This window comes from Stegodyphus dumicola, chromosome 4, assembly GCF_044657685.1.
Source record: "Stegodyphus dumicola isolate Sdum_Otavi_A_Nest chromosome 4, ASM4465768v1".
In the NCBI taxonomy this organism is placed as follows: Eukaryota; Metazoa; Arthropoda; class Arachnida; order Araneae; family Eresidae; genus Stegodyphus; species Stegodyphus dumicola.
In genome coordinates, this window is record NC_140771.1 from 82,913,790 (window position 1) to 82,927,230 (window position 13,441).

The 13,441-nt window shown below is 38.0% G+C and overlaps 1 protein-coding gene across 3 annotated transcripts in view; it reads right to left on the reverse strand.

Moving 5' to 3' along the window:
* The window catches only part of LOC118192354 (protein O-mannosyl-transferase TMTC3-like), a 495,624-nt gene that overhangs the window by 421,614 nt on the left and 60,569 nt on the right, over nucleotides 1–13,441 (reverse strand). The window contains exon 2 of one of the 3 annotated variants that reach the window (XR_004758374.2): nucleotides 7,555–7,824. The exons of the other annotated variants lie outside the window; for them this stretch is intronic. The gene's annotated coding sequence lies outside the window, so the exon portion shown is untranslated. Of the gene's footprint in view, nucleotides 1–7,554; nucleotides 7,825–13,441 lie in introns of those variants that run through there. 3 annotated transcript variants of the gene reach the window in all.

Below are 13,441 nucleotides of genomic sequence, written 5' to 3' on the forward strand. Positions count from 1 at the left end.
ATGGGGGTGTATGTCGTCGAAGGGAGATGGAAATTTTCACATTATTGATAAAGTCATGGATAAGTATGTTTATCTGGATATTCTGAAGAAAAATCTACGAGACAGTGCCCGAAATTTAAACCTTTGTAATACCTTTATTTTCCAACAAGACAACGACTCGAAATATAGAGCTAAAATTGTGAAGGAATATCTCCTCTATCACACTCCAAGACAATTGCGTACTCCTCCACAGTCACCAGACCTCAATCCAATCGAACATTTGTGGGTAAAATTGGAGAAACGAATTCGAAAACACAATATTACGTCGCGAAATGAGCTAATTAGTAAATTGCAGAAAGAATGGGCGAAATTTATGTCGGATGACACTGAAAAACTAGTTCAGTCAATGCCCAGACGTCTGCAGGCTGTTTTGAAGAATAAAGGATAGCCTACAAAGTATTGAAGTAATGTAAAAAACTTATATTTTACTTTTTTTTTTTTTTGAGAGTGTACGCAGACTTATTGGATGGAATTTCTGAGTTTTTTGAAAAAATTTAAAAAGTATTACACTGATGTTATTTACTTTTTATTTAAGCTTACAATTTTAGTTAATAGAAGAAAAATATGCAATGATTAAAAAATATTTTTCTATGCTTTAAGTGTTTTTTTTAATTTAAAATTTAGTCTGTACACAGACTTTTGTAGCTAACTGTATGCAGTCTGAACTAAATTTTTTTAGCATTTCACTTTGTGATTATTGTCATCATATTTGTATTTGTCATTATGATGAGAATAAAATCTTCATCGTTAAGGAATGTATGTGTTGGGGATATTACACCTTGTGCCTTATAATATAACACGCAAGAAATCTGTGAACTAAGCATTTCATTCACCCACATGTCAACCCTCACATAGTCATTAATTTCTATGCTTTAGCCGACCAGCGGTCGAGTAGTAAAGTCGCTGAACACTGGTAGTTCGGTCCGAGGTTCGAATCCCGCGAACGGGCTGGCTGCATGGGCGTTTTCGTGGTTTTCCCCATGTGTAACGTGTATACGAGCCAGTTTCCCTTAGAAAGTCCTCCACAAAGGCATCCCTTCCCTTAGGCAGATAGCCCTCGTGTGCTTTGCCATAATTAAATACACCAACACCATTACTATGCTTTACTGCACTGGAAGCTAACTCAAAACTTCGTTCAATGTTTTGCAGATCTTTTTTTGTTATTAGATGCAATCATTCGAGGCCAGAATCAGATATGGAATCGTGAATTTCATCCAAAATTGCATCAAATGGTACTTTAGCAGCTATTTTTGATGCAATAAAGGTTCTATCCTTACTTGAAAGGAAAAGATGACCCATATCATTTTCATGGCCTACATGTGTTTTCTGGAAATATGCATAGTATTCCTCTCGTTTTGATTTGACCAATTTTATTTTCGCAGGACAATAAGGATTAATTTTTTTACTGCCCAGTAGCTTTATGTGTCGCTTTCCAGAACTCTGTGAATGAAAATGCCCTGAACGGTGACATGTAAAATATGTAACTGTACCAGTGGCATTTGGTTTTCAGATACATGTATTGTAAATTTCGACTTTATTTTCTAAATCATCTTTCCATTCAAGAAAACTTTCATAGGATTCAAATTTTAATTCTGATGTTTCAAGTTTTACATCATGAACTTGTAAAAAGTGTTCATTTATCAACTCATTTTCAAAATCCCCTTTACACAAAGGACATTCATACTGTCTCTTAGTTGAAATGTGATCACCATTACAACTAGAGTCACATATTTTGAGTTTGGATGTTTCACATACTTTTAAATTTAGAGACTGCAATATGTGTTCATCCGTTGGATGGTATTTTATTACATGCCTTTTCAAATTAAATTTGGAAAAAAAGAATTTCCCACGTCCGCATGGAAACTTGTTTGATGTAATCATATCCGTAGAAATATCCGAATTAGTTTGATTTTTTTTCATCAGATTGAACATTTGGCTCTGAAAAGGGCTCTTTATTAAAGTGATCATTTGGTCCTGAAAAGGACCGTTTTGTTTTAAAATTATCAGAAATGTTTGATCAAATTAGCTTGTAAACACTCGTCTACGAAAATTGCAATACGAGGATTTCCGTTCGCTAGCTATTCTATCATTTGAGATCCCTCCCCACAACCGGAAATGACATACTGCGAGCGAAGAGAGTGTGGAACTCTGGGATAGATGAGAACCCAATATCTAGGCGCTTGTGTAGCAGGGCAGGTCCATGGCTGGGTGGGAGGAGCTACTGGTCATGTGATCCAATGGGAGTCCTGGAAAGAGAGTGCATTTTCTTGCTCGACAGGCATTGGTGGGGGAAAATTTTAAAGTTTAAACTTGGTTGAAATCCTGGGTACATTTATTTGATATAATAAAAAGAGAGTTATCAAGATACAATACAATAATGAGAAGTAAAGGGATCCTGGACTGAAATAAGTTGGCCTAATTTTAATGTGTTCTGAACTAAGTATTAAAATAAGATATATTGTAACATACAAGGTGTTGGTGAGATGAATTATTGATTCTTATTCTGTAAGATAGATGGCGACACATGAGCGTGTGCTTTTAAGAGTTGCATATGTACGGTGAAGGTATGCAAACATAAAATAGATATGGAAATGCAAAAAAGCAGTAATTAAAACAGTAGATAAAATTAAATTAAGTGCCGGAGAACTGCTCTGGGTCTTTTTTTGTTAGCTTCGCTGTTATAATCATAATTTAGTCTTGGGATAGAACTGTTGTTAATCTTTTCGATGTTGTTGAAGAATTTCCGTGCTATTTTTGCTATGTGTATGCTAATGCTTTCAATATTTAATTCGTTCTGAATAGCCTCGTTCCTGAAGAACCAGGGACTGTTGGATATAATCCTCAGCATAACATTTTGACTTTGCTGAATTTTCAGCATGTGAGTTTTGCACACATAACCCCAGACTGGGCAGGCATAGGTGATAATAGGTCGCAGCATGGATCTATATACATGAAGTTTATTTTGTATAGATAAAACGGAGTTTCGGGCAATTAGGGGGTTGAGTAAAGCTTTAGTACCCCGAAACTTGTTCAAAACAAATGTTATGTGTGGGGCCCAAGTGAGTTTTTGGTCTAAAATGACACCGAGGTATTGGCTTGCTTGGCCCAGGGAATGTTGACGTCGTATATTTTGAGGGTGATACTTAAGTCGAAAATCCTTTTCTTCGTGAAATAAACAGCTTCCGACTTTTCAACATTTATCTTGATTTTCCACTTAATCATCCAGGACTCTAATGCATGGATGTGTTCTAGTAGTGCCTGTACGACTGCGGCCATAGACGCAGCTTGGTAGAGGATCGCAGTGTCGTCTGCATAGAGTGCTAGTGTTGTGAGAGGGTTGTGAGGGATGTCGTTCGTATAAATAGAAAATAATGTGGGCGAAAGTAAACTTCCTTGCGGTAAGCCCGCAAGGGTTACTTTCCGTGTAGAGTGAGTGTTGTTATAACGAACGACAAAGTGTCTATCGTAAAGATAGGAATTAATGATGTTTATGATGTAATCTGGGAAACCCAGAGTGATTAGCTTGTATGTGAGGCCCTGTAACCATACACAATCAAAGGCTTTCGAAATATCGAGAAAGAGTGCTCCAGTGATGTGTCTTTTTTGGAATCCTTCAGCAATCATTTCTGTGACTCTGTACAATTGATGAGTTGTAGAGTGTTTGCTCCGGAATCCGTATTGCTGTGGGATGAGAATTTGATTTTCTTCGAGAAATTCTTGGATCCTATTTAGAATGACTGCTTCGGCGATTTTGCTTAAGGTCGACAATAAACTAATCGGCCTGTAGGAGGAAGCCAGCGTAGGGTCTTTTACGGGTTTCAGGATCGGTGCGATGATTGAAGTTTTCCAATTGGTTGGAAAATGATGTAGGCGGAGCATAGCGTTCAATAATTTGGAGAATTTACATAGCATTTTTGCTCCCATTTCCTTGATCATCTTGTTACTGATCTTATCAATACCAGGGCTTTTTCGGTTCTTTCTCTTCTCGATATATCTAATAACCTCTGATGGCATAATTAAGGGTGTGTTGTTTGTGTGTGTTTTTGTTTGGAATTGTGTGATGAGTGTCGAAACCAAGTGTTCTGTATGAGGGTTAGAAATGTTGTGAGTGCGAAATTGAGATGCGTAGTGATCTGCAATAGACTCAGCTTTCTCAAAATCAGTGTATGCGATCCCGTTGGGGCCATTAATGGGCGGAATATTAGTGTTGCGTCTTTTAAATTTAGATACAGCACTCCACAGTGAGTTATCATCTGTGGATAATGCTTCTAAGTGTCTGGCCCAGTCAAGTTGTGCATGTTTTTTCAGTAGAGTCCTGACTTGTTGGTTTAATTGATTAAGTAGAATTTTGTCCGTAGGACATCTGAAACGCTGCCATTGCTTCCGTATGCGGTTTCTGTTTCGGATCAGCTCCCGGATGGCACTGTTCTTGTATCTTCTATCAGCTCTCATTGCTTTGCTGTTTTTGAGTAAGGCATCTTGAAGCTCATCTGTAAATTCTTCAGTGTAAGCGTCTAACGCATCCCTTGAGTGTATCGTGGTGGTGGGGTACTGAGTGTTGTTTAGAGCTTTGGCATAACCTGCCCAGTTTGTGAAAAGGGCTCTTTTGTGTGGTGTACTGTAGGAGTCGGTAGATATTTCCATCATCACCGGATTGTGGTCTGAAGACAATTCTGTCAGACTTTCGACATAACTCGGGGGGTTGATGTTTTTTAAAATAAAAAAATCCATAATTGATGGTCTACCTATCCCACAGTGTGTTGGTTTATTTGGTACTGCTAGGTGAATATTGGCCGCTAGGGCAATGTCGTGTATGACTCGTCTGTGTTGATTGATATCCCAGCAGTTCCACTCGCGGTGGTGTGCGTTGAAATCTCCACCTATGATGACTCGATTGTTAGTATTTAAAAGTGTTTGCAAATCTGTCCTGACAGAATTTGTAGGTGAATGTATAGCAAAATAGGTGGAGATAATAGTGATTGGTCGTGATGTGTTTGGCGTGAGTGTAATAGCTAGGGCTTCGACCGCTAAAAGCTGTGGTAGTGGAGTGACATGATGAGGGATGGAGCGCTTAACTAAGATTAGCAGACCTCCTCGTGCATTTCCTCTTGGTGCAAATCTACCTTCGGTAGGCCTGTTCCATCGATGCGTAATATAATTGGAAGCTCTGAAATAATTTTGGGTACCAAGCATGTGTTCTTGTAGGAGTAAAATATCGGGGGAAACTTCATGTAAAAACTCCTTAAGCTCATAGGCTTTTTGGAGCAATCCATTTGCGTTCCACGTGACAAGAGTGAGAGGCATATTAGGGTTGTTCTGAAACATGATTATTGATCTCACTAAGAATTTCGTAAAACATAAATAGCTTATCTACAGGGTCAGACAAGGTTTTCAATTTAGGTAAATAATTTTTAAAGATATTATTCATCAATCTAATATTATTGATTCCTAGAATACTGTTAAATTCGGCGATGTTTTTCATGAAATTAAGGAATTCAGAGCCTTGTGGCTTCTCCTGGCTATCCATAACATTTTCTTTTCTTTTACTATTGGGGTTATCACTATTAGTCATATTTAGATTTTTTATAGCATTGCTTAGATCACTGAGCTTAATATTTTCATTTGTCATTGAGTGCAAATTTTGTGCAGCAGTAGCCGATTCTGTGGGATAAAATTTAGCATTTCCATTAAGCATATTGTTATGTTTTTTTGCCATATCTGCGTAGGAGATGCCTTTTCTGAGAACGCTGTCCTTTTTTTGCTGGGTAGGTCTATTTCGTGGGAATTTCTCACACCCATGGTATGAGGCTACGTGGTTTTTGAGGCAATTGGCGCACTTGGGCTCTTCCATCCTTCCTTTGGTCGGGCAATCTATGGTTTTGTGTTCCAGTGAGCACTTAACGCATCGTGGTGCAAAGTGGCAATTTTCAGAAGAGTGGTGCCACTTTTGGCACTTATAGCACTGTGACACCTGATTCTTCGAAATATAGTTCTCTACTGAAACAGCAAAGAGAAGGAGGTCGGTGACTTGATATATCTCGTCCGCTTTTTCATTTTTGATGATTTGTACAAGGAATAAAGGCATGGGAGCTTTGGTTCTTCGTCTTGTAAGTTGTGTGACTTTACTTATTCCGAACCCTTTGTCCGATAAGGCAGTGGCTATATCCTCCGGTTTTGTGGTTATAGACAGTCCTCTGAGAACCACTTTGATTGGACGAGCGTAATTTGCGTTGATGACGTAGTGCTCAACTTTTTTTTCCAGGAAAAGAGATGTCAGGATTCTGTGGTCGTCTGCAGTGCGTGGTAGGACTTTCAAAAGTTCACCATTAACCTTTCCTAAAAATTTGGCTTCAGTTTGCAGAGCTAATTCCTTGAGAAAAGCCTCGTGGGTCAGTTTTCCGGGATTAACCATTATGGGGGGAATAGCCTGTGATTGGCTGTTGGTCGGCTGCTGCTGTACGGCCTGTCCGTCTGGGTTATTACCAGCATTAGCATTTTCCTCATTACTAAAATTTTCATTTAATACAGAGTATCGATTAACAGTTTCTAAATTTAATGGAACTTTATCTAATTTTTGCTGCTTAGCAGTTTTTACGGGTAACTTAAATCCATCATTATCTATAATTATGTTGCCATGACTAATTTTTCTCTTAGCTTTAATTTCCTCATTTTTCCTTTTCATGCTAGAAATAACAGGCGGGACAATGCCTGAAGAGCAAGATAAATTGCACTTACCTCTTATTTCTGCAGCTTGGGCCTGGAGCATGCGTAAGTTCTTCGTCATGATATCCGTAGTGGTATCCGGGTCAGAAACCGCGCGTAGTCGTTGACATGCTGTAATAGCGGTCTTCACAGCATCGATTTCCTTTTCCAAGTCCATAAGCTTTTCCGTATAATAATCCAGGTTTTCGTTAATATCCGATTGGGGTTGCTGGGGAAGTCCAACACAACTCTCCGTGGCGGCAGGTGTCTCAGGCGGGACGCTAACATCCATCCGTGTAGTAACTTCGGCAGTAGAGCCTATCTCCGTCGGAGCGCTCATGATGCGCACCTTCACACACGGCCAGAACTGGTTGAGGTCACAGGTGGCCGAATTCTACGAAGCGGGTGTGTTGTAATTTGTGACAAGGTATGAAAAATGCTTCAATTTGCATGGTAAATATGTTGAAAAGTATTTTAGGCTGTATAGATTGCTCTGTAAATAAATGATAAATAAAAACAAATTGCGAATTGTTTTAATACCCAAACGGTACTTATTTCTGCATGAGCTTTGCATATTACTATAGCTGAGAATAGATGCAGCTGATACTATAGCTTTATACAGCAGTCGCAAACAGACGGCATTTGCTCCCCGAAGCCATTTTATGCCGCCTGAAGACATTTCATTTATTAATTTGTTGTAAATACAATGTTACAAAGATTTCAAGTTTTTAATTATTTAAAATCCGAGTTTACATTATTTTCTTTATCACTTAAACGTAAATAACGCTTGAAAAATATATAAATGGAGCTAAATTACAGTGTGATATAAATTTTATTCAAAGATTTGAAGATACAGATTTTATTAATTTTTATTCCTTCTCATTAAACAACAAATTTTGAATTTTTGCACTAAGAATAACTTCTTGTTCGGGAATATATTTATAAGTCAACAGCTTTTTTTCACATTTGGAATTAATATGTATAAAACCCGACTGACCAATGGGCATCTATTATCCTTGATGAAGATAATTTCTGTCCAAGCCTTCAAACTTTATCAAAATCTAAATACCATCCAGAGTCAAGCTGTAAGAAATAAAAAAATTTATAATTATTTACCTACAGACATATGTATTTTTATTTATGCGTCGAAGAAAAATTGAATAAATAAGAGAAAGAGTCTATCTTGTCATCATTTATTCTCAAGTTTTGTTTTACTTGTAAAATTTCCTCTGAGAATTTTAAAAGAATTTCACAATTTATTTCAATTTAAATTAAAATAATTAATGTTTAATTAAACATGTTAGAATTATTTCAAATGCACTTCAGGCTGAAAATTTAATGTTTAGCTGTGAGTATTATTTAAACTACAAAATGTAATCAAAGAAAATGTCTCTTTATACCGAACTGAGACTTCGGATAGAAAATTACTACATATTTGAACTTTTTCTTTGCGATATTATTATTATTTATATACATTTTTAAAAATACTTAGAAAGCGAAATTTAAAATTTATTGAATTTTTTGTTATTTCGTTAAAAAAGTCTGTATCGCCATTTGTTTTCAAATCGTGCATGCGACCTGCTGATGATTTGAGTTCGAGACCACTGGCTTATCATCTTAAATGAATGCAAGATCCAAAAACAGTTGATGCGACACATTTTTCTTTTTAACGAAATGAAAACTTTTTTAATTTTTAAACTTTGAAATATTTTAAATCCATTTTAAATTTCGTTTATTAAATATTGAGTGAAACGTACATAAACAATAATACTAATGCAAAGAAAATAATTCAAATTTATAATTACTATTTTCTATCTGAAATCTAAAATTTGTTACCTGCAAGACACTTTTGTTGGTTACCTTTTGTAATTCAAATATATTGATAGCTAAATATTAAATTTTCAAATTGATATTGATTTCAAATAAATCTAACATTGTAAGGTTTTTCTTTATTCTAATCAGTTATTTTTAGTTTGACTTTCCCGTTTTTCCTGATTTCAGTTTCCTGCTGGAATGTAAATTTCGTATGACGTAGATGTAAATTTTTAAACGTGTTTCAGAAGCAATATTTAATTTGCGTTTCAAGAGTTCAAAAGGAAAGTAGTGGACTTAGTTTCGATGTTTATGCTGCGAGTTTAAAATTAACTCTTTCTAATTCAGTATTCGACACCTTTCACTTTATACTGATATTTCTCGGCTCGGCTTTGCTGTGTGCAGTCGATTTAGCGTTAGTTAAGCTAAGGAGCCAGTCATTAGATTATTTTGAGTTACTATTGAATTGTTACATTCTTATTTTCTGTTACATAGCCACAAGTGGTGGTGATTTGTGAGCAAGTGCGTGCTTCTGTTTTGATTTAGATTTAAATAAAAAGATTATTTGAACCTTTCATCTGCAGTATTTATTCTTAAAGACATAGCGAGAATTCGCTACTTAGGCTTCCATATAGAGTTCAAGAGTGCAAGCTCCCAAAGAGTACACAAGAACTCTATAACCTATTTCATTTAAACAACTTACTGTAATTTTGTTGAATTTTAATTCAGGGTGACTTTGAGAGTATCGGCTTAACATGAAACTTGTTTCCTTACCAAAAGAATCCACGTGCTGTAAGTTAAACATAAATTTTAGTGGGTATTTTCCTTGAACTTTACAAAGCTGATGAATAGGATATGCCAACCTACAACATATGAGGAGTAAACATAACATGAAGAAGATGGGTGATTAATTTGACTGGTATATTTGCAAGTGGTAGGTAGCAGCAATTCCTCACGATATTTCCTAAAAATGCTACCTAGGACAACTAGATTCCTATTTCCGCTGTAATCTTCGACAGATCCTTTCCATGTCAAGATTCCATACATCAGATCACCGTACCATACTGAAGAGAAGAGAATTACGGCTACTGGCCTTGTCGATAACCAGGACGTCAGAAGGACGCACAGCCCTCTCAACACACATCTTCTTGGCCTTCGGTGTAGTGGTGTTAAACATCAAGGATCTGTGAGCAGTGCCCCTACTACAACTAATTTTAACCTTCCTAATTAAATTATTGGATCAAAAGTAAATGTAAGTTAATAACTTTTTTCCATAGCTAATTAAAAGGGGAGTTAATATTCTTCGGCTCAGGCAAACTCGATGAGTTTTCGCAAAGTGGGTTCCCGCGTTACAACGCTATCCCGGGATAAGAGTGCGATTTTCGAATCTTTGATCGTCGAGCAGTTAGATAGAAAATTCGAGCACTATGAGTTCGTAACAAGAACCGATGATATGAGTCCTGAAGAAACACCAGTAGCTGATATGCCTTAGACGGAGATAAGTGTGCAATGGCGTAGTAAAAAAAAGAAATTGCCTATCACTGGTCTGAATAAGAGTCCGTGTGACCACTCATCATAGTACAAATAAGTAAACATAAATACATAACATTCCATAGGTAATTAAGTAATACATAATAAGGAAAAATACATAAGACATAAAGTAGGAAATATGTACACTATATACAGAAATTAAGTCAGACAGCGAGTCAGTTCAAATCAAATCAAATCAAAAGAAATCAAATCAAAACAAAACAAAGCTCAAGTAAGGGAGAGTGTTTACATAAGTAGGTTATAAAAAATTTGAATTAATTTAAATATCTTAGTATCGCAATCGGCCGCTTGCTATTAATATCAAGTGAGTAGTCATAGTGAGGCACAGTAATTGAACTATTGTTAACATTAGGAATATTACGAAAATATTTTTTTGCAAGGAGTGCGAAATAATTTGAGATAGTTGGAATTTCCAACTCCTCATGAATGGCCGTATTTCTTATGAACCAACGACTTCTGGAGAGTTGTCGAAGCGTAACATTCTGCAAGACTTGCAGTTTATTAATATTGGTATGGCTGGTATATCCCCAAACAGGGCAGGCATATGAAAGTATAGGACGCAAAAGGGTTTTGTAAATGAGCAGCTTATTATCAATAGAGAGAACGGAGTTCCGGCTAATTAAGGGGGTAAGTGTTCGTTTACGAGCACGGAACTTGGCAATAAGCTGTGTAATGTGTGGGGTCCATGTGAGTCGCCTATCTAAAGTAATGCCTAGGTATCGAGCTTGCCTAGTCCACTGTACAGGGGTATTGCACATGAGGATGGAGTCTTCCGAGTCGATGTTGACTCTTTTCGTAAACCAGATCGCCTCCGACTTGTCCACATTGATTTTGAATTTCCAGGCAGTGAGCCAGGACTCGAGTGTGTGGATGTGAGATTGGGGTGCTTGTATAACTGGACCAGGAGATGCATTTTTTGAGAGTATTGCCGTGTCGTCGGCGTACATAGCCAGGGTGGTGTGTGGTGTTTGTGGGATGTCGTTCGTGTAGATATTATAGTAGATGGGCCCAAGGAGGCTCCCTTGTGGGACCCCAGCCCTGATAGCCCGTGAGGTTGAGTATGTGTTGTTTACACGAACGACAAAGTGTCTATCCTTAAGATAGGAGTATGTGATGGCTGTAATGTAATCTGGGAATCCCAGAGAGATAATTTTGTGCATGAGGCCCTCCAGCCATACACGATCAAAGGCCTTAGCTACATCAAGGAAGATGGCACCTGTGGTCTGCCGCTCCTGCAGTCCTTGAGAGATGTATTCCGTCACCCGGTACAGCTGGTGGACAGAGGAATGTTTCTTCCTGAAACCATGTTTTTGTGGAATGATGACATTTTTTAGGTCCATGTAGGCTTGAAGTCTTGTCAGGATGATGTGCTCCGCCACCTTGCTGAGCGAGGACAGAAGACTAATTGGTCTGTAGGAGGCTGGTTCTGCAGGAGGCTTTCCAGGCTTGAGAATAGGTATAATGATAGCAGTCTTCCATGGCATTGGATAATATCCCAGTCTTAGCATGTCGTTGATGATGGATGTAAGTTTCAGCAGCATGAGGATTCCCATACATCTGATCATCTTGTTGGAGATCATGTCGATGCCAGGGCTTTTCTTAACCAGCAGTTTTTCGATGTAGCCATAGACCTCTGAGGGTTTGACAGGAGTAATGTTGTTCGTGCGTGGTTTTGAAAGGAATTCTGTTAGTGTGGTGTTAACAAGGTGTTCTGTTTGAGGGTGAGAAATGTTGTTTGTGCAAAATTGAGAAGCATAGTGATCAGCTAGTGACTCAGCTTTCTCAGTTTCTGTGAGGGCAATATTTTGTTGGCCGTTTAAGGGCGGAATACTGGTGTGGCATCTCTTAAGTTTAGCAGTCGCCTTCCATACAGAGCTTTGATCTGCTGAAAGGGAAGTGAGATAGTTGGTCCAGTCTCGTTGTGTATGTTTGTGAGTACGAGTCCTGACCAGATGGTTCAGTCTGTTGAGGGTTGTCTTGTCAGCCGGGAAACGATACCTTTGCCAAACCTTTCTGGCAGCGTTTCTTTCTTGGATTAGTTTCTTCAGTTCAGAATCTGTTGCCTTGTGCCTGTGAGAGACTGCAGTGCTGTTTGCATCCAGGGCAGTAGTTAAGTTTGTGGTGAATTCTTGGACCAAAACATCTAACTCATCACCCGTGGTGGCTGTTGGAATGTGTAGTGTGGTGTTGTTTAAGGCTTTGGCATATCCCGCCCAGTTAGTAATAAAGGCCTTTTTGTGTGGTGTGCTACAGACAGAGGTCCCCACCTGTATCATTACCGGGATTCTTCGGATACGATAATGTAAAAATAACCAGTTTAAGCAGAAAGCCGTGCGAGCGAGTGACGTAATAGTGCAAGTGACATAAAACTGCCTCTGGTAACATGGAGATAAAAATACATACAAAATTCACATAATTCAAAGTATTAATAAGTACAGTGTAAGTAACATAAAATAATACTAAATAAAACTTAATTACAGTGGCTATTCTTCATAAATAATTTTCTTGCTGAGGATAAACATAGGTCAATTGTTGTTCCTAGCATCATTATAATCATAATTATAAACATTGATGGCAAGATTTAAGATACTGTGTTGTTTTATATGAAAATTCTTGACAAAATGATTAAAATAAGTTCTTATTTGACAAATGTTTAATTCCTCGTGGATTTTATTTCGCACATACCAGGACGCATTCGTGATTTGACGTTAGGTACAATTCTGTGCAGTTTCCGGGTTTCTTCTGCTGGTCTTACATAAATAAGCCCAGACCGGGCAGGCATAACAAAGCACGGGACGCAAGATAGATATCTAAATGAGTAATTTATTATCAGTGGATAGAACACGTTTCCATGCAATAAGGGCGAAGAGTTGAGCTTTACGTATACGAAACTTGTGGATAATAGATTAATGTCAGGGGTCCATATAAGCGTTTTAATGAGGATCACCCCAAGTTAAAGGACTTGCCTAACCCACGGCAGAGCTGATCCACAAAACTGCAGGTTGCCAGTTATGTTCTTTTACTTCGTGAATAATATGGCTACAGTCTCATCAATATTAACTTGGATTGTTCACCTTATTAGACAGGTCTCTAATGCCTGGATGTGAGATTGTAACCATGGTATTACCGGGCTAACAAATCCGCTTCCTTTAAAGATCGCAGTGTCATCAGCGCACATTGCTAGTGTAGTGTTGGGCGTGCTAGCAGTCGATCCTCTTAGCTTCTACCGTTCTTCTTCTTAGCGGTGTGGTGGTCTGCACGCTGGGCGCGTATTCCAGAGGTCCGTGGTTCGATTCCCGGCGAGGGCGTTGCTCATTTTTCATCTTGCCTGCTTCCA